Below are 20635 nucleotides of genomic sequence, written 5' to 3' on the forward strand. Positions count from 1 at the left end.
CCATTTGATAAGATCATGGCTGACCTGTGATCTAACTCCATATACCTGCCTTTGGCCCATATCCCTTAATACCTATGGTTGCCAAAAAACTATCTATCTCAGATTTAAATTTAGCAATTGAGCTAGTATCAATTGCCGTTTGTGGAAGAGAGTTCCAAACTTCTACCACCCTTTTGTGTGTAGAAATGTTTTCTAATCTCGCTCCTGAAAGGTCTGGCTTTAATTTTTAGACTGTGCCCCCTATTCCTAGAATCCCCAACCAGCGGAAATAGTTTCTCTCTATCCACCCTATCTGTTCCCCTTAATATCTTATAAACTTCGATCAGATCACCCCATTTGAAATATTACTGTATATATATTTAGACTTTGACTTGAACTTTTGCTGCTAGTATAAATTTGTAGGTAGTCAGGGCCAATAGTAACTATGTTGTCGTTATAGTGACTGTATCAAGTTTGAAATGGTACAGGCTCAATCAGGAATGCATGTTTGAAGAGATGTGGAACCTGAAACCCAATCCCAATGAAATGTTTGCCCTGATTTCTGGGATGGAGGTCTGGAGTAAACATAAGGTTCTCTAATCTTCAGCCGCTTGTCGCTGAGTGACTCTACTTGGTATGAAACCATCAGTTTTACTCCTAGGTAAATCCATATTCCTTTCCCCAGCCTTACCCACATGATTCAGACTAATACTTGAGAAGCTCACTCTCTGTTGACACTGGGTTCAATTTCAGGTCTCATATTTTTAGGATGTCAGGAGAGTGTTAGTAAAACCGACACCCACAACATAGGAATGCCGCTCTTCCCCCCCGGTGGTTCCTTATTGGGTCAAGTGGAGGCACGCATCTTGTGCTGCCTTCAGGAGCTGAAAACACGCAGGAAATCTAGGTGCTGGACGTGGTCAGAGGCACAGGATTTGCCTCTTTTACACTATCAGGTGTCGTTGGCAGCAGGAGTACCACATTGGTGCCACTGCTGCCAATTAACCAAGGTAATACTGCCAGTAGTGATGTGGCAGCTTTGTAGCTAAATTGTCCCTTGTGCATTTGTTTTCAAAAATAGGGGGTGAAATTCGATTTCGGTGGCGGCTCAAAATGGGCAACAGCGACTGACTAATCTAAAAGAAAATCGGGCCAGGTGTAAATCGGGCTGCCGATTCACTATCGTCTGTTTTGCGCTACCGCTGAAGCTGAATTTCACACCCTGTAAAATGAATGTAGTGATACTGTGAGACTATTTAAGGTTGTTGAAGTTCTAGTCAGCCTAATAAATATGATCCTCCCAGTTTCTGATCTAGACTTATTGAAAGTTGTGTTGGTGGAACCTGGATGGTTAAGAAGCTAGATCATCAAATTATGATCCAAGTTTTATTAAACAGTCTCTGTGGATTCATTTGTTTCATTGTTGGGATTGTACTGGTCAGCTTTTTTCTAATTGGTCGTAAGAGGTTAGAAGCTATTCACCTCTATCTACAGAGATGTGCTGACATTGTGTAGGTTCCCAGCTTTGCAGGCATTTTATGTGTAAGTTAATTTTTATATTATTTGCACAAAGCATTTGAAAGTGAGTAAAATCTCTTCATACCTCCATATTCTTTATTGATCACACAACTGAAAAATTAATGACTTGTATTTTTTTAAAAATAATTGAATCTTTTAACAATTCCCAAGAGCATTGTTGAAAGATATCCCACTCATGCATAGATTATGTTCTTGAATTTAGCACCCATGATGTGCTGGATTGCCATTCTGTAGGTGTAGTAATCTTAGTAGTAATCTCTCTCTCCTCCTTTTAAGACATTCCTTAACAGCTAACTCTTTGAGCGAGCTTTTGGTCACCTGTCCTAACGTCTCCTCCTTTGACTCGGTGTCAATTTTTGTCCCATGAAGCGTCTTGGGATGTTTTACTACATTAAAGGCGCTATATAAATGGAAGTTGTTGTACTTGATCTGGCTTAATGTCCTAGCTTTCTTTATTAGTCAACATTCCAATTGGAAAGGATAGAACAGATTCAGTTGTATAACTGGACATCTTGTCAGTGTGATACAAATAAAGTTTATGCATTATTTATTTTGCTGATGTTACTAGCAAGTATAATAGATACTGCCTTTTGTTATATTTAGAATCTGGGGCCACAGCATCATTATTCAACTTTTTTTCAACTTTGGTTCATTACTCTAATGTTGGATTTCTAGTAGTTCCAGAACATGGGAATCTAAATAGATTATTAGCTTAAAAAAAATCCTAGAGTCAGCTTTGTCCTTGTTTTTCAAATTTTCAAATTATATAGCTTCAGGCACCTCATACATCACGCCAATCCCAAATATTTTGTCTTGTACAAACTGAACTTAATTATACAATGATCAAACGAGAAAGAAAACCTAGGGGGAATAATTTCAGTACAAAGTACTCCCCATCTGTATAATTGAAAAAAAACAAAGCTCAATTTATTAACAGTTTCTCATCCATAGAGATTCACCCAAGCTAGGAAATGATTAGCTTGGGGGCCTCTCGTTGATCACCCAGGCTAGTGTGATGTGCTGCGTTCTACATTAGTGAATGAAGCTGTGCCAGGGCGCGCACACAGGTTGTGCTCTTAATCTACATCAGAATGGCCGTAGGAGCAGGTACATAGAAAATGTGTAATTAAATTGAAGATATAGAACATAAAAACATAGAAAATAGGAGCAAGAGTAGGCCATTCAGCCCTTCAGGCCTGCTCTGCTATTCAAAATGATCATGGCTGATCGTCTAACTCAGTACCCTGTTCCTGCATTTTCCCCATATCCCTTGATCCCTTTAGCATTAAGAAATATACCTATCGCCTCCTTGAATACATCTAATGACTTGGCCTCCACTGCCTTCTGTGGTAGAGAATTCCACAGGTTCACCACCCTCTGAGTGAAGAAATTTCTCCTCATCTCGTGTCTAAATGGCATACCCTGTATCCTGAGACTGTGACCCCTGGTTCTGGACTCCCCAGCCATCGGGAACATCCTCTCTGCATCTAGTCTGTCTAGTCCTGTTAGAATTTTATACGTTTCGATGAGATCACCTCTCATTCTTCTAAACTCGAGTGAATATACGCCTAGTCGACCCAATCTCTCCTCATACGTCAATCCTGCCATCCCAGGAATCAGTCTGGTAAACTTTCGTTGCACTCCCTCCATGGCAAGGACATCCTTCCTCAGATAAGGAGACCAAAACTGCACACAATACTCCAGATGTGGTCTCACCAAGGCCCTGTATAACTGCAGTAAGACATCCCTGCTCCTGTACTCAAATCCTCTTGCAATGAAGGCCAACATACCGTTCGCCTTCCTAACTGCTTGCTGCACCTGAATGCTCGCTTTCAGCGACTGGTGTACAAGGACACCCAGGTCTCGTTGCACCTCCCCTTTTCCCAATCTATCACCATTCAGATAATAATTTGCCTTTCTGTTTTTACAACCAAAGTGGATAACCTCACATTTATCCACTTTATACTGCATCTGCCATGTTCTTGCCCACTCACCCAACTTGTCTAAATCACATTGGAGCCTCTTTGCATCTTCCTCACAGCTCACATTCCACCCCAGCTTTGTGACATCTGCAAACTTGGAAATGTTACATTTAGTTCCCTCATCCAAATCATTGATATATATTGTGAATAGCTGGGGCCCAAGCACTGATCCCTGCAGTACCCCACTAGTCACTGCCTGCCACCTGGAAAAAGACCCATTCATTCCTACTCTCTGTTTCCTGTCTGTCAACCAATTCTCAATCCATGTCAGTATATTCCCCCCAATCCCACGTGCTTTAATTTTGCACACTAACCTCTTGTGTGGGACCTTATCAAAAGCCTTCTGAAAATCCAAGTACACCACATCCACTGGTTCTCCCCTATCCTACTAGTTACATCCTCAAAAAACTCCAGTAGATTTGTTAAGCTGCTTTCCCTTTCATAAACCCATGCTGACTTTGTCCAATCCCGTTAATGCCTTCCAAGTGTTCTGTTATCACATCTTTTATCATAGACTCCAGCATTTTCCCCACTACATATGCCCCTTGTTTTTCTTTAAGCTATACCATAGGTATCTACTTTGTACTGAAAATACTTGCCATTGGCTTCCCTTCTGAGCCTTTAAATGCCATTGCATAACCAATACAATTTGGGTTTGGTTCTTAATTTGCATTGACGATTTATTATTATGGATCTCTTGTCTTTTTTCCCCCGTTCTTATCCTTGTGATTTTCCCCATCCCTTCCCCCACTCAGTTACCTTCTTTAATGGATTATTTGTTCAAAATTAAAGCCTATTTTTAAAGCTGTACATTTAAAGCTTCACAAACAAAAACGCAGTGCAGAGAACCTTACCAGAAGAAGCTGAGTAGAATAGCTGGAGTGAAATTCCAGTCATGGTTTAACAAGTTTACATAGGAATATAGGAACAGGAGTAATCCATTCTGGCCCTTGAGCCTGTTACGCCTAAAGTGTAAATTATAGAGACAGTATAGTAAATGCAGGCCGAGGAATCACAGATATATACCACTGAAGGCCCTTTTACTTTACAGGAGTGTGTCAACTCTTGCGCCACCGACAGCATTCACAGGAATAAATGAACGCCCAATTTACCATCAGATCAATGATCTCCTCCTCAAGTGGCCTGTTTAGTGGGCTGAGATAGTTCAGTGCGTTGGTCAAGCTTTTGTCATAAAATGAGCATGTTGAAACATGGGACTGGCTCAATGGCAGATTTCCCGGCCTGCCCACTCTGTGAAACTGTGTCATAACATGATGTTCCCAGGCCTGTTTGCTGAGCTGGTCTCCGAATGAATAGACAAGGTCCCACATTGGCAGACTGGTCAGGAAAGTAAAAGCCCATGGGATCCAAGGGAAAGTGGCAAGTTGGATCCAAAATTGGCTCAGTGGCAGGAAGTAAAGGGTAATGGTCGACAGGTGTCTCTGCAACTGGAAGGCTGTTTCCAGTGGGGTCTCAGTACTAGGTCCCTTGCTTTTTGTGGTATATATCAATGATTTAGACTTAAATGTAGGGGGCATGATTAAGAAGTTTGCAGACGATACAAAAATTGGCCATGTGGTTGATAGTGAGGAAGAAAGCTGTAGACTACAGGAAGATATCAATGGACTGGGCAGGTGGGAAGAAAAGTGGCAAATGGAATTCAATCCAGAGAAGTGTGAGGTAATGCATTTGGGGAGGGCAAACAAGTCAAGGGAATACACAATAAATGGGAGGATACAGAGAGGTGTAGAGGAACTGAGGGACCTTGGAGTACATGTCCACAGATCCCTGAAGGTAGCAGGACAGACAGATAAGGTGGTTAAGAAGGCATACAGGATACTTTCCTTTAATAGCCGAGGCACAGAATATAAGAGCACAGAGGTTATGCTAGAACTGTATAAAACACTAGTTAGGCCACAGCTAGAGTACTGCGTACAGTTCTGGTCACCACATTACTGGAAAGATGTGATTGCACTAGAGAGGGTGCAGAGGAGATTTATGAGGATGTTGCCAGGACTGGAGAATTTTAGCTATAAGGAAAGACTGGATAGGCTGGGGTTGTTTTCTTTGGAACAGAGGAGTCTGAGGGGAGATTTAATTGAAGTATATAAAATTATGAGGGGCCCAGATGGAATGGATAGGAAGGATCTATTTCCCTTAGCAGAGAGGTCAATAACCAGGGGGTATAGATTTAAAGTGATTGGTAGTAGGATTAGAGCGGAGCTGAGGAAATTTTTTTTCACCCAGAGGGTGGTGGGGTCTGGAACTCACTGCCTGAAAGGTAGAGGCAGAAACCCTCATCGCATTTAAAAGTACTTAGATATGCACTTGAAGTGCCGTGACCTACAAGGCTACGGACCAAGAGCTGGAAAGTGGGATTAGGCTGGAAAGCTCTTTTTTGGCCGACACAGACACGATTGGCTGAACGGCCTCCTTCTGTGCCGTAAATTTCTATGATTCTCTGACACAGCATGAACACGAGAGAACAGCACGTTGTGGGAGAGCAGCTCAGGAGAGCCATTTTTCTCAGACCATAAAATAACATGGTAAGCATAAAAGCACTTGAACTTTGTCCTAGAATCATAGACCATTTACGGCACTGAAGGAGACCATTCGGTGCATCGTGTCCGCACCGGCCAAAAATGAGCCACCCAGCCTAATCCCACTTTCCAGCACTTGGTCCGTAGCCTTGTAGGTAACGGCACTTCAGGTGCACATCCAGGTATTTTTTAAATGAGTTGAGGGTTTCTGCCCCTACCAACCCTTCAGGCAGTGAGTTCCAGACCCCACCACCCTCTGGGTGAAAAAAAATCTTCTCAGCTTCCCTCTAATCCTTCTACCAATCACTTTAAATCTATGCCCCCTGGTCACTGACCTCTTTGCTAAGGGAAATAGGTCCTTCCTATCCACTCTATCTAAGCCCCTCATAATTTTGTACATCTCAATTAAATCTCCCCTCAGTCTCCTCTGTTCCAAAGAGAACAACCCCAGCCTATCCAATCTCTCCTTACAGCTAAAATTCTCCAGTCCTGGCAACATCCTCATAAATCTCCCCTGCACCCTCTCCAGTGCAATTACATCCTTCATGTAATGTGGTGACCAGAACTGTACACAGTACTCAAGCTGTGGCCTAACCACTGTTTTATACAGTTCCAGGATAACCTCCCTGCTCCTATATTCTATGCCTCGGCTAATAAAGGAAAGTATTCCATATGCCTTCTTAACCACCTTATCTACCTGTCCTGCTAACTTCAGGGATCTGTGGACAAGTACTCCAAGGTCCCTCACTTCCTCTACACTTTTCTGTTTCCTCCCATTTATTGAGTCCATTGATATCTTCCTGCAGTCTACAGCTTTCCTCCTCACTGTCAACCACATGGCCAATTTTTGTATCATCTGCAAACTTCTTAATCATGCCCCCTGCATTTAAGTCCAAATCATTAACATATATCAAAAAAACAAGGGACCTAGTACTGAGCCCTGTGGAACCCCACTGGAAATAGCCTTCCAGTCACAAAAACATCCTGCCACTGAGCCAACTTTGGATCCAACTTGCCACTTTCCCTTAGATCCTTGTACTTTTTTGACCAGTCTGCCATGTGGGACCATGTCAAAAGCCTTGCTAAAATCCATGCAGACTATATCAAATGCACTACCCTCATCTACCCTCCTTGTTACTTCCTTAAAAAATTCAGTCAAGTTAGTCAGACACGACCTTCCCTTAACAAATCCGTGCTGACTGTCCTTGATTACTCCGTGCCTTATCCTGTCCCTCAGAATTGATTCCAATAATTTGCCCACCACCGAGGTTAGACTGACTGGATTGTAATTACTCGGTCTATCCCTCGGTCCCTATTTAAACAATGGTACAAGGTTAGCAGTCCTCCAATCCTTACCTGAAGAATACCCAGCAGGGGCAATTGAGAGGATAACAATTTTGTCAACTGGAAGCTATCAAGGCCAATGCCGGATCGACCTGCAGAGAGCTTATGGCCAGCAATAACACCTCAATAGCAGTGTTTGCATCCAGAGAGGCACTGAGAGACTCATTGAACCATGGTGGTGGAAGGCCATCTAGTTACACCTGGATCATTTCAGATGACTGTGCTGGTCCTCAACCTGTAAAAGTTCTAGTTGAACTGGTGAAATTTTTGATTGATATCCTCGGAATGCATGACATCAGATTCTCTCTTTGTTTTCTAGAGCCTTGTCTTTCTATATAAAAGTTTTCAGAGTTCATCAGATGGCAGACTACAAAGTCAAAAGTATAAAAAGAAAATGGAAAGATAGGCATTTTTTTTTTACCTTGAGCTGGAAAATTTACAAGTACCTGGTGATGACCAGACAGTAATTAAACTCTGATTTATGTCAGGGCCTACTTAGATTACTTCCCCACAGAAAGTACCTGAGCAACAGTATTAAAGGAACAGAGTCGTCACAGATCCCAGGCTACGCATGAGGAATGCCATTGGGCGCTCAACTAGTTGTAACTCAAATTATTATCAGTTTATTACATTAATTTTTATTCCAACCAACACACTGTTCTATAACTGACATTCAGCCAGTGATTATGAATTGGAGCAGTTACAAAAACAGTTGGGGAAGGGGAACTATTGTGTGTGATTAAATTGATTCAGAAGTACTGATGAGGCACTGAACTATGTGAATACCGCTGTGACTCCTTGTTCTGTGTTTAGTTGTCACTTTTGGTTTTGTTCAAATGCCTTTGTAGCAAGTGGATTGTCCAGTGCAATTTTGAGACAAAAAACAGCCAGTTGCTGCACAGTTGTGATGGCTAAGTACACAGTGATTACCTTGTTAACCAGTGCTATCTGCTGAGTAGTTAGATTAGCGTCAGGCAGCTTATTCCAGCTCAGTGATTGCAGAGCTTTTCCTCCCATTTGTTGCATTAGAGACTTACCAATATCTTAATAGTATGAATGGATTGATTGTCAATTATGTAGAAGACAAGTTTTTTTTTACATTCAGGTAAGTAAGCTGCAGTTGCAAAATTGGCATTCACATTTCTGTCTCAGTTCAATAGATGCAGATTTGGAAGTAAGTTGTCATTCAGTGTTTTGTTTTTCATTCTATTGAATGCAAATTTGGTAAATATTGATCTAACTTTCAGTAGGCTGGTATTTTTAAGACAGCTCAGTATCTGAAAATTGCACACTTATTACAGTCATAATGATGACATTTTCATTAGCTGCATCTGACCTTGGAAATGGAATCTGGCTGTACAAAAATATCTCATTACCTGTGCTCTAACTGACATGTTCTATTCAGCAGCGTGGAAAAATGAACATTAGGTTATATAATCTCTTCAGTCTCCAGAAATGCAAAACTTTGGATGTAATTTACTGGTTGCCGTTCACACTGTTGCAACTTTTTCCCCAAAAGTTCAAATTCCTTTAGCTCAATCCCTTCTAATCTCTACAGTTTCAAAGTCTGATTCTGAACACTTGTCACCTCTGCCATTTTAAACAAAGACTCCATTGGGTTTTACTCAATCTTTATCATAGTATCATAGCAGGTACAGCACAGGAGAAGGCCATTCGGCCCATCGTGCCTGTGCCGGCTCTTTGAAAGAGCTATCCAACTAGTGCCATTCACCTGCTCTTTCCCCATAGCCCTGTACATTTTTTCCCTTCAAGTATTTATCCAATTCCCTTTTGAAAGATACTATTGACTCTGCTTCCACCACCCTTTCATGCAGTGCATTCCAGATCATTACAACTCTGCGTTTAAAAAAAAAATGTTTCCTCATGTCGCCTCTGGCTTTTTTGCTGATCACCTTAAATCTGTGCCCTCTGGTTACCAACCCTTCTTCCACTGGAAACAGTTTCTCCTTATTTACTCTGTCAAAACCGTTTGTGATTTTGAACACCTCCATCAAATCTCCCCTTAACCTTCTCTGTTCTATGGAGAACAACCCCAGCTTCTCAAGTCTCTCCACGCAACTGAAGTCCCTCATCCCTGGCACTATTCTCGAAATCTCTTCTACACCCTCTGTAAGGCCTTAACATCTTTCCTAAAGTGTGGTGCCCAGAATTGAACATAGTTCTCCAGCTGAGGCCTAACCAGTGTTTTATAAAGGTTAAGCTTAACTTCCTTACTTTTATACTCTATGCCTCTATTAATAAAGCCCAGGATCCCATATGCTTTTCTTTTTTAACAGCCTTCTCAACTTGTCCTGCCACCTTCAAAGATTTGTGTACAGACACCCCCAGGTTTCTCTTTTCCTGTACCCCCTTTTAAAATTGTACCATTTCGTTTATATTGCCTCTTCTCATTTTTCCTATTAAAATATATTACTTAGCATTTCTGTGTTAAATTTCATCTGCCATGTGTCTGCCCATTTCACCAGTCTGTCTATATCCTCCTGAAGTCTGTTACTATCCTCCACATTGTTTACTACATTTCCGAGTTTCGTGTCATCTGCAAACTTTGAAATTATACCCAAGTCCAGGTCATTAATATATATCAAAAAGAGCAGTGGTCTTAATACTGACCCCTGGGGAACACCACCGTATACTTCCCTCAAGTCTGAAAAACAACCGTTCACCACTACTCTCTGCTTTCTGTCCTCTAGCCAATTTTGTATCCATGCTGCCATTGTCCCTTTAATCCCATGGGCTTTAATTTTGCCAACAACTCCATATACACAACATTAACTGCACAACCCTCATCAATCCTCTCCGTTACTTCTTCAAAGAGCTCAATCAAGTTGGTCAAACACAATTTTTAACAAATCCGTGCTGGGTTTATCCCTCGCCCCTTTTTTTGAACAGATGTGTAACATTTGCAATCCTCCAGTTCTCTGGCACTGTCCCCCTATCTAAGGAGGATTAGAAGAGTATGACCAGAGTCTCTGCAATTTCCACCCGTACTTCCCTCAGTAACCTAGGATGCATTGCATCTGGACTGGGTGACCTTTCTACTTTGAGCACTGCCAATCTTTTAAGTACCTCCTCTTTATTTTTATCCTAACCTAGATTGCTACTACCTCCTCCTTTACTGCTACAATGGCAGCATCCTCTTCTCGAGTGAAGACGTAGAGTAGCAAAGTATTCATTTAGAACTTCGCCATGCCCTCTGCCTCCACAAAATGTCCCTCTCCCCTTTTTTTTGTCCCTAATTGGTCCCAAGCTTCCTTTGACTACCCATTTACTATTTATATGTTTATAAAAGACTTTTGGGTTCCCTTTTATGTTAGCCGCTAATCTATTCTCATACTCTCTCTTTGCCCCTCTTATTCCCTTATTTGTTTCCCTTACTGGTCTCTGTTAGACCAGTGTTGCTTTTTTGTAAGACACTGCATTGCTTTGAGAAATAGACACAATCAGAAATTGTCCCACATGTCCTATTCACACTTTTATTAAAAGATTGAATTTCAAAATATAAATGTCACTGAAACAGAATGAAATAAAATAGTTAGAATGCTAAATGAATATTTTCCAGAAGGATTCAGATTTTGAAGTCAGTGTGGTAGTAGTGTTTGTAAATGAAAGGAACTTAAGATGAATAAATTACCTGGGCCAAATGATAGGATGCTGAAGGAGACTAGGGAGGAATTCTGAAGGGCATTAGTTATCATCATGAAGGATTTATTGGGCACCAGTGAGGTTCTACAGGACTGGAACTAACCAAACATTGTGCCAATATCTAAAAAGGTTGTTAAATTCGACCCAGATAACTACAGGCCTATTAGCCCACCGCCAGTAGGTGAAAGAATGGAACCCATTCTAAGTTGTAGGCTGGAGGATTACTTATATAGCAATAGCTTAACAAGAAACAGCTAACGTGGATTTAGAAGGGAAAGGTCCCATCTGACAAACTTCTTTGATGCCATTATAGATAAAGTAGGTCATCAAACTCTCGCATAGTTTATTTGGAGGTTCAAAAAGCTTTTGAAAAACCCCATGAGGGTAGAAGGGCAGAGATGTTAATTGATGTTCCACAGGGATCAATGAATGGATCCCTGTTGTTTCTAATCTACATAAAAGACCTTGATAGTCAATAGTTAATACTGAATCTAAATTTAAACTCATGCTGGTAACACTAACATAGGGAGAGCATTTGAGACAGGAGATTTGCAGAAGGATTTAGATTGTTGCAACTGGGCAGATGAATGGCAAATGAAATCTAACACTGATATATATATAACTATTGCGCATTGGTCAATAAAACAGTTATCATAAATATGCATTGAATTGAAAAGCACCGAGAAGCCTAGAAAGGTAACCTGGCAGTAGCAGTAGACACATCACTTTCAATGCCTGAACATTGCAGTGCAACATTTAAAAACTGAATTGAATATATAGCCAGAACTATGGGGTACAAATGTGCAGAGATGTGCCGAGGCATTTAGGAATGGTAGCAGGCCATTTAGCCCCTCGAGCCTGTTCCACCATTCAGTGAGATCATGGCTGATCTGTGACCTAACTCCATGGGCTCAATTTTGAAATGGTGGTGGGCTGGCAGCAGGGGCGGGGGGGGGGGGGGGGGGGATGGTGGTGGTGGTGGTGGTGGGGGTGAAGGTGCGCGTGGCAATCGGACGTCGGAGCAGGGTGGAAAGGTAGGTTTATTTTGTTTTTTGACTCTGTGTAATGGTTTTTTATTTAATTTATTTTGTTTATTTTTGCCTGATCTGGCCCTTCATGCCTGGTTTGACCAGGCGTGAATCGGAAGCTGTGGGAAAGCCACCCAGGTAAGTTTAAAATAGTTTTAACTATCTACGACGTCAGAAATAAAGTATCTTACATTTATTTCTTTAACTATCATCCCACCGGCTTTAATTGCCGGGGGGACTTCCGCATTGTGAGGCGGGCGCGCACACAGACGCATCTGTGGGGAACCCGGAAGTTGGCGGGTTGGAGCCGGCTTCCTTACCCGCTCGGGATCTCCCCGATTTTCGCAGCCCCCCCCCCCCCCCCCCACCACCACCGCCAATGCACCAGCAATTTCCTTTAAAAAATCAGGGCCATTTATCCGCCGTGGCCCCATATTCCTAGCATCAACTGCCATTTACGGAAGAGAGTTCCAAACTTCTACCACCCTTTGCATGTAGAAGTGTTTCCTAACTTCACTCCTGAAAGTCGTGGCTCTAATTTTTAGGCTACACCCCCTACTCTTAGACTCCCCAAACAGCGGAAGTAGTTTTTCTCTATCTACCCTATCATTTCCCCTTAATATCTTGAAAACTTTGATCAAATCAACCCTCAATCTTCTAAATTCCAGGGAATACAACCTTACTTTGTATAATCTCACCTCGTAATTTAACCCTTGGAGTCCAGGTATCATTCTAGTAAATCTACGCTGCACTCCCTCCAAGGCCAGTATATCCTTCCTAAGGTGCAGTGCCCAGAACTGAACAAAATACCCCAGGTGTGGTCTAACCAGGGCTTTGTGCAGCTGTATCATAACTTCCAACCCCTTGTAGTCTAGTCCTCTAGATATAAAGGTCAGCATTCCATTAGCCTTTTTGATTATTTTCTGTACCTGTCCATGACATTTTAATGATCTATGTACATGAACCCCTAAGTCTCTTTGAACCTCCACCTTTTAGAAAGTACTCTGATCTATCCTTTTTAGGTCCAAGGTGAATGACCTCACATTTGGCTACATTGAGATCTATTAGCCACAGTTTTGCCTATTCACTTAATCTATTAATATCTCTCTATAATTTTATAAATAAAATTACTGAATTTTTGGTAGTTATTACTATAATTTGTCATGTGACATGACAGCTCATCCCCCAAATATATCCCATCACAAGATTCATCCAATTTTGAATAAAGGTGCTTTAATTTTTTTTTAAAAACAGAAAAACTGGAACATATCAGATTTTTCAAAAGAAATTGGACAAATCAACAGTGACTTATTAACCAGCACTGTAGAAGTCACTTTGTTACAGTATTTCTTGTGTGGACTATGCTGCCTATCTTTGTGTCATCGGCAAATTTGGATATGTGGTTCTTTATCCTGTCATCTACGTCATTAATAAATACATGAATAGTTGAGGCCCCAACACCGATCCCTGTGGGACATCACTAGTCACATCCTGCCAATTTGAGTATCTGCCCATTATCCCTACTCTCTGTCTCCTGCCGCTCAGCCAATTTCCTAACCAGGTCAATAATTTGCCCTCAATTCCATGAGCTTCAACTTTAGCTAACATAGAATCATAAAATGGTTACAGCACAGAAGGAGGCCATTTGTCCCATCAAGCCTGTGTTGGCTCTCTGCAAGAGCAATCCAGCTAGTCCCACTCCCCCACCCTTTCCCCGTAGCCCTGCAATTTTTTTCCCTTCGAGTACTTATCCAATTCCCTTTTGAAAGCCACGATTGAATCTGCCTCCACCACCCTTTCAGGCAGTACATTCCAGATCATAACCACTTGCTGCGTAAAAAGGTTTTTCCTCATGTCGCCTTTGGTTCTTTTGCCAATCACCTTAAATCTGTGTCCTCTTGTTCTCAAGCCTTCCACCAGTGGGAACAGTTTCTTTCTATCTACTCTGTCTAGACCCCTGATGATTTTGACTACCTCTATCAAATCTCCTTTTAACCTTCACTGCTCTAAGGAGAACAACTCCAGCTTCTCCAGTCTATCCATGTAACTGAAGTCCCTCATCCCTGGAACTATTCTAGTAAATCTTTTCTGCACCCTCTAAGGCCTAAAGTGCGGTGCCCAGAATTGGACACAATACTCCAGTTGTGACCGAACCAGTTTTATAAAGGTTTATCGTAACTTTCTTGCTTTTGTACGCTATGCCTCTATTTATAAAGCCCAGGATCCCGTTTGCTTTTTTAACTGCTTTCTCAACCTACCCTGCCACCTCCACATATACCCCCAGGTCTCTGTTCCTGCACCCCCTTTAGAATTGTACCCTTTAGTTTATATTGCCTCTCCTCGTTCTTCCTACCAAAATGTATCACTTTGCACTTGTCTGCGTTAAATTTCAATGCCAAATCTGACTGGCCTGTAGTTGCTGGGTTTATCCTTACATCCTTTTTTGAACAAGGGTGTAACATTTGCAATTCTCCTCTGGCACCACCCCCGTATCTAAGAATGATTGGAAGATTATGGCCAGTACCTCTGCAATTTCCACCCTTACTTCCCTTGGCAACCTAGAATGCATCCCATCCAGATTGGGTGACTTATCTACTTTGTACAGCCATCCTTTCTAGTACCTCCTCCTTATTAATTTTTAGCCCATCCAGTATCTCAACTACCTCCTCTTTTATTGTGACTTTGGCAGCATCATCTTCCTTGGTAAGAACAGATGCAAAGTACTCATTTAGTACCTCAGCGATGCCTTCTGCCTCCATGCATAGATCTCCTTTTTGATCCTTAATTAGCCACACCCCTCTTCTTGCTACCCGTTTACTATTTATATGCCTATTGAAGACTTTTGGATTCCCTTTTATGTTAGTTACCAGTCTATTCTCATACTCTCTCTTTGCCCCCCTTATTTCCTTTTCCATTTCCCCTCTGAACTTTCTATATTCAGCCTGGTTCTCACTTGTATTATCAACCTGATGTGTCATACACCCCCTTTACTGCTTCATCTTACTCTCTATCTCTTTCGTCATCCAGTCTTTATCGAATGCCTTCTGGAAATCCATATAAATAACATCCATAGACATTCCCCTGTCCACTACTTCAGTCACCTCTTCAAAAAATTCTATCAGTTTCGTCAGGCATGACCTACCCTTTACAAATCCACGCTGTCCATGCTGGTGCTCTCTGATCATATGAAAATTTTTAAGGTGTTCAGTCGCTCTATATCCTTAATTATAGACTCTAGTGATTTCCCGATAACAGATGTTAGGCTAACTGGTCTATAATTCCAGAGTTTCCCTCTCTCCCCTTTCTTAAATAGCAGAGTGACGTGCAATTTTCCAATCTAAAGGAACGGTTCCTGAATTGAGAGAACTTTGGAAAATTATAGTTAGGGCTTCTGCAGTGCTCTCACCTAATTCCTTTAATACCCTATGATGGAAACCATCTGGTCCTGGCGATTTGTCACTCTTTAGTGCCATTATTTTCTTCATTACTGTCAATTTGCTTACGTTAATTATGGTGAGCCCCATCCTGATTCAAAATTAGTTTCCTTTGGTGTCCTCTACTGTAAATACTGACACATGGTAATTATTTAACATGTCCGCCATTTCCTTATTTTAATTTACAATATCACCATTATCAGTCTTTAAGGCGCCCACATTGCTCTTGACCACCCTCTTTTTCCGAATATAATTGTAAATTTTTTTTTGTGTTGATTTTGATATCCTTTCCAAGTTTCTTTTCATACTCCCTTTTTGTCGCTCTTACTATCTGTTTTGTCACCCTTTGCTAATCTTTGTATCTCTCCCAGTCGCTAGGATCTGTGCTTTTTTTTTGCATTTTTATATGCTTTTTCTTTTAGTTTTATGTTGTCTCTTACCTCTTTTGTCATCCATGGATGCTTTTTTTTGGCATATAGAGCTCTTGCCCATTAGGGGTATAAACTGGTTCTGTATCACGTTAAATTCTTTTTTGAACACCTCCCACTGATCTTCTGTCGTTGTACCCATTAACAGATTTGCCCAGTTTACTGTAGACAGTCTCTGTCTCATTCCGTTGAAGTCGGCCTTACCTAAATTTAGAATCTTAGTCGCTGTTACATAAGAACGTAAGAAATAGGAGCAGGAGTAGGAGTAGGCCATGTCGCCCCTCGAGCCTTCTCCGCCATTCAATAAGATCATGGCTAAACTTCGACCTCAACTCCACTTTCCCACCTGATCCCCATACCCCTTGATTCCCCTGGAGTCCATAAATCTATCTATCTCAGCCTTGAATATACTCAACGACTGAGCATCCACAGCCCTCTGGGTAGACAATTCCATAGATTCACAACCCTCTGAAGAAATTCCTCCTCCTCTCAGTGTTAAATAGCCGACCCTTTATCCTGCGACTATGCCCCCTAGTTCTAAACTCTCCAGCTAGGGGAAACAACCGCTAAACATCTACCCTGTCAAGCCCTCTCAAAATCTTATATGTTTCAATGAGATCACCTCTCATTCTTCTAAACTCCAGACGGTATAGACCCATTCTACTCAATAGTTACGGGTTTCTTCCTTTCAAACACAACGTTGAACTCAATCTATTATGATCACTATTAGATAAATGTTCACACACCGTTAGGTTGTTAATTAAATTTGGCTCATTACTCATTATTAAATCTATTATGGCCTGCCCCCTTGTTGGTTCTAGGACATATTGTTGCAGAAATCTGTCCTGAACACACTCAAGAAATTCGCTACCTTTCTGACATGAGCTCGTCTGCTTATCCCAATCAATATGAAAGTTAAAATCCCCCATTAAAACCACTCTGCCTTTGCTACATGCTTGTCTAATCTCTGCATTTATACATTCTGCCACTTCACAGCCGCTACCAGGGGGCCTATACACAACTCCCACTACAGTCTTAAATCCTTTTCTATTTCTCAATTCTACCCACAAAGTCTCCACTAGCTGTTTACCTTTCGTTATATTCTCTCTTATCATTGAAGTAATTTCATCCTTATTCACTAAGGCTACTCCTCCCCCTCTACCAGTTTCCCTATCCTTCCTGTACACTTTATAACCTGGTATATTCAGTTCTTAGTCCTGACCGTCTTGCTGCCATGTCTCGGCAACTACGTACCCTCTAAGTTGAATTTGCGCCTGCAATTCGTTCAGTTTGTTCTTTCTACTCCGTGAGTCTGTATAAAGAACGCTTATTTAGGCCTCACACCCCAACCTGTCCTTCTGCTGTAATAGCACACATCTCACACATTTCTTATTTCTCTCCCCTGATTTAATTACTTTACACCTTTTAGTTTTCCCTTTACCTGTAGTGCCTAAAGCATAATTTCTGACTATTACTCTATCTCTTCCTTTTTGTTCATTTTATAATTAGAATTTATACCACCTTTTCCACCTGAGGCCCCCCCCTCTCATTTACTAGTTTAAAATCCTCGTGACCTCCCCCATTTATCTTTTCCGCCAGGGCCCTGGTCCCAGCCCAGTTCAGGTGGAGCCCGTCCCAATGGTACAGTTCCTTCCTGTCCCGGTACTGGTGCCAGAGTCCCAAGAAATGAAATTTACAGTGCATGGATAGAATCATAGAATGATACAGCACAGAAGGAGGCCATTTGGCCCATCGTGCCTGTGCCGACTCTTAGAGCTATCCAATTAGTGCCATTCCCCTGCCCTTCCTCCATAGCCCTGCAAATTTTTCCCCTTCAAGTATTTGGGATATTGTGTTCAATTACAATCACATAAAAAAATAATTTGGAGATGGTACACAAAAGAGCAACAAGCACTCTAAAGGGACTAAGCTGTGAGGAACTATTTGGGAAGTTCAAGCAGAAGAAGACAATTAAGGTGGACCTCCTCAAGATACAGACTACCACTGATAATTCAAAGTCTATTTTTGCACTAAAAAAAAATCAAATTTAATTTCCCAATATACACACTGCAGGTGCATGAAGCTTTGCGCCAGAGGGAGTAATTCATAAAATCTACCTTTTTAATATAAAGTACTTCCCCCCCCCCCTTAATTTGTTGTGAATTTCTTCTATCCTACAAGAAGAAATTGTAAAATTACAAATTACAGCATTTCACAATCACAGGCCAGCTTCCTTGAGACTTGCCATGATGAGGTTCTCCATCTAAAATATAGCCACTGTGTTGACATACATGGCAGGTCTGTCAGTGAGCATCTCTCATTGTTTTGATTGAGGATCAGCATCCAGCTCAGATACTGATTCTGACAACATTAAACGACTTGGAATTCAGAGTAGACTGCATTTAGAATATTATGATTTAGATAAAGTAGATCCAAAGTATTATTTCAAATTAACCCAGGAAATCAGAAGATGTATGTTTAGATTAATGTAAAGTGAATTTAGAACAGATTCAAGGAAAAATTTCTTCACTCAAAAAGTGATAAATGTTTCAGTTAATCTGCCAGGCAAGGTAAGAAAAACATTAGGGATATTCAAAATGCAGTTGGATGCTAAAGAGATAGTTAGTGTATCAAAAGGATCAACTTCAATAGGCTGTATGGCCTTTTATCTTTAATTTTTCTAGCGTTCTTAAGTAATGTATCCCTTTATTAACGTGAAAACTAATTTAAAGATTTTTATCAAATTTGACAACTGATTTCCTCTCATTATCCTCTGGGTTTCATTCTAATTTGCCATGCTGTAGAAATTGTCAGTGCTTTAGGCCCATCATGATTAATTATTCTGTACTTGAGCACTTCATCATCTCAAGAATTTGAATACTTTGCTGGATTTTCACTAAACTTGAAGAGGTTGTTATTGACTATTGATATGAGGTGAGCTGGGAACCATAGTTACCTGCCAGGGGAAGCCCCAAATATTTGGCCATGGGGCATTCAGATGATGCTGAACTTCTTAATGTTGTTCAAATGTCAAGATCAGTATCTGGGGCTAGACGCTGATCCTTATTCGAAACAATGAGCGATGCCTTGTATGACAACACATATATTTCAACAATAACAACTTGCATTTATATAGTGTCTTTAATGTAGTAAAACGCCCCAAGATGCTTCGCAGGAGTGTCATCAACCAAAATTTGACTTTGAACCACGTATGGAGGTATTTGGACAGGATCAAAGAGGCAGGGTTTAAGGAGATTCTTAAAGGAGGAGAGAGTGATAGAGAGGTTTAGGGAGTGAATTCCAAAGCTTAGGGCCTAGGCAGCTGAAGGTACAGCCGCCATTGATGGGACTATTAAAATTGGGGATGCGCAAGAGGCTAAAATTGGAGGAGCGCTGAGATCTCGGAAGGTTGTAGAGCTGGAGGAGGTTACAGAGATAGGGAGGGGCGAGGCCATGGAGGGATTTGAAAGCAAGGATGAGAATTTTAAAAATTGAGGCGTTGTCGGACTGGGAGCCAATGTAGGTCAGCGAGCACGGGTGATGAGTGAACGGGACTTGGTGCGAATTAGGATACAGACAGCAGAGTTTTGGATGAGCTCAAGTTCATGGAGGGTAGAAGATGGGAGGCTGGCCAGTAGAGCATTGGAATAGTCAAGTCTAGAGGTAACAAAGGCATGGGCAACCCCATTATACCAAGTCTCCAGTAGGAATCATAGAAAATTTACGGCACAGAAGAAGGACATTCGGCCCGTCATCTCCGCGACAGCCGAAAATGAGCCACCCACCTAATCCCATTTTCCAGCACTTGGTCCGTAACCTTGTAGGTTACGGCACTTCAGGTGCACATCCAGTTACTTTTTAAATGAGTTGAGGGTTTTTGCCTCTACCACCTTTTCAAGCAGTGAGTTCCAGACCCCTACCACACTCTGGGATGAAAATATTTTTTCTCAACTCCCCTCTAATCCTTCTGCTAATTACTTTAAATCTATGCCTCCTGGTTATTGACTTCTCTGCTAAGGGAAATAGGTCCTTCCTATCCACTCTATCTAGGCCCCACATAATTTTGTATGCCTCAATTAAATCTCCCCTCAGCTTCCTCAGTTCCAAAGAGAACAACCCCAGCCTATCCAATCTTTCCTCATAGCTAAAATTCTCCAGTCTGGCAACATCCTCGTAAATCTCTTCTGTACCCTTTCTAGTGCAATTACATCCTTCCTGTAATGTGGTGACCAGAACTGTATACAGTACTCAAGCTGTGACCTAACCACTGTTTTGTACAGTTCCAGCATAACCTCCCTGCTCTTATATTCTGTGCCTCGGCTAATAAAGGAAAGTATTCCATATGCCTTCTTAACCATCTTATCTGCCTGTCCTGCTACCTTGAGGGATCTGTGGACATGTACTCCAAGGCCCCTCACTTCCTCTGCACCTTTCAGTATCCTCCCATTTATTGTGTACTCTTTTGCCTTGTTTGCCCTTCCCAAATGCATTACTTTGCACTTCTCCGGATTGAATTCCATTTGCCACTTTTCTGCCCACCAGACCAGTCCATTGATATCTTCCTGCAGTCTACAGCTTTCCTCCTCACTATCAACCACATGGCCAATTTTTGAGTCATCTGCAAACTTCTTAATCATGCCCCCTACATTTAAGTCCAAATCATTAATATATATCACAAAAAGCAAGGGACCTAGTACC

At 41.5% G+C, this 20635-nt stretch overlaps 1 protein-coding gene across 1 annotated transcript in view; it reads left to right on the top strand.

The window, feature by feature from the left end:
- mrps5 (mitochondrial ribosomal protein S5) overlaps window positions 1-20635 on the top strand; it is a 175541-nt gene that overhangs the window by 52636 nt on the left and 102270 nt on the right. The gene's annotated exons all lie outside the window — the stretch shown is intronic.

This window comes from Heptranchias perlo, chromosome 5 (genome assembly GCF_035084215.1).
Source record: "Heptranchias perlo isolate sHepPer1 chromosome 5, sHepPer1.hap1, whole genome shotgun sequence".
Taxonomy (NCBI): Eukaryota; Metazoa; Chordata; class Chondrichthyes; order Hexanchiformes; family Hexanchidae; genus Heptranchias; species Heptranchias perlo.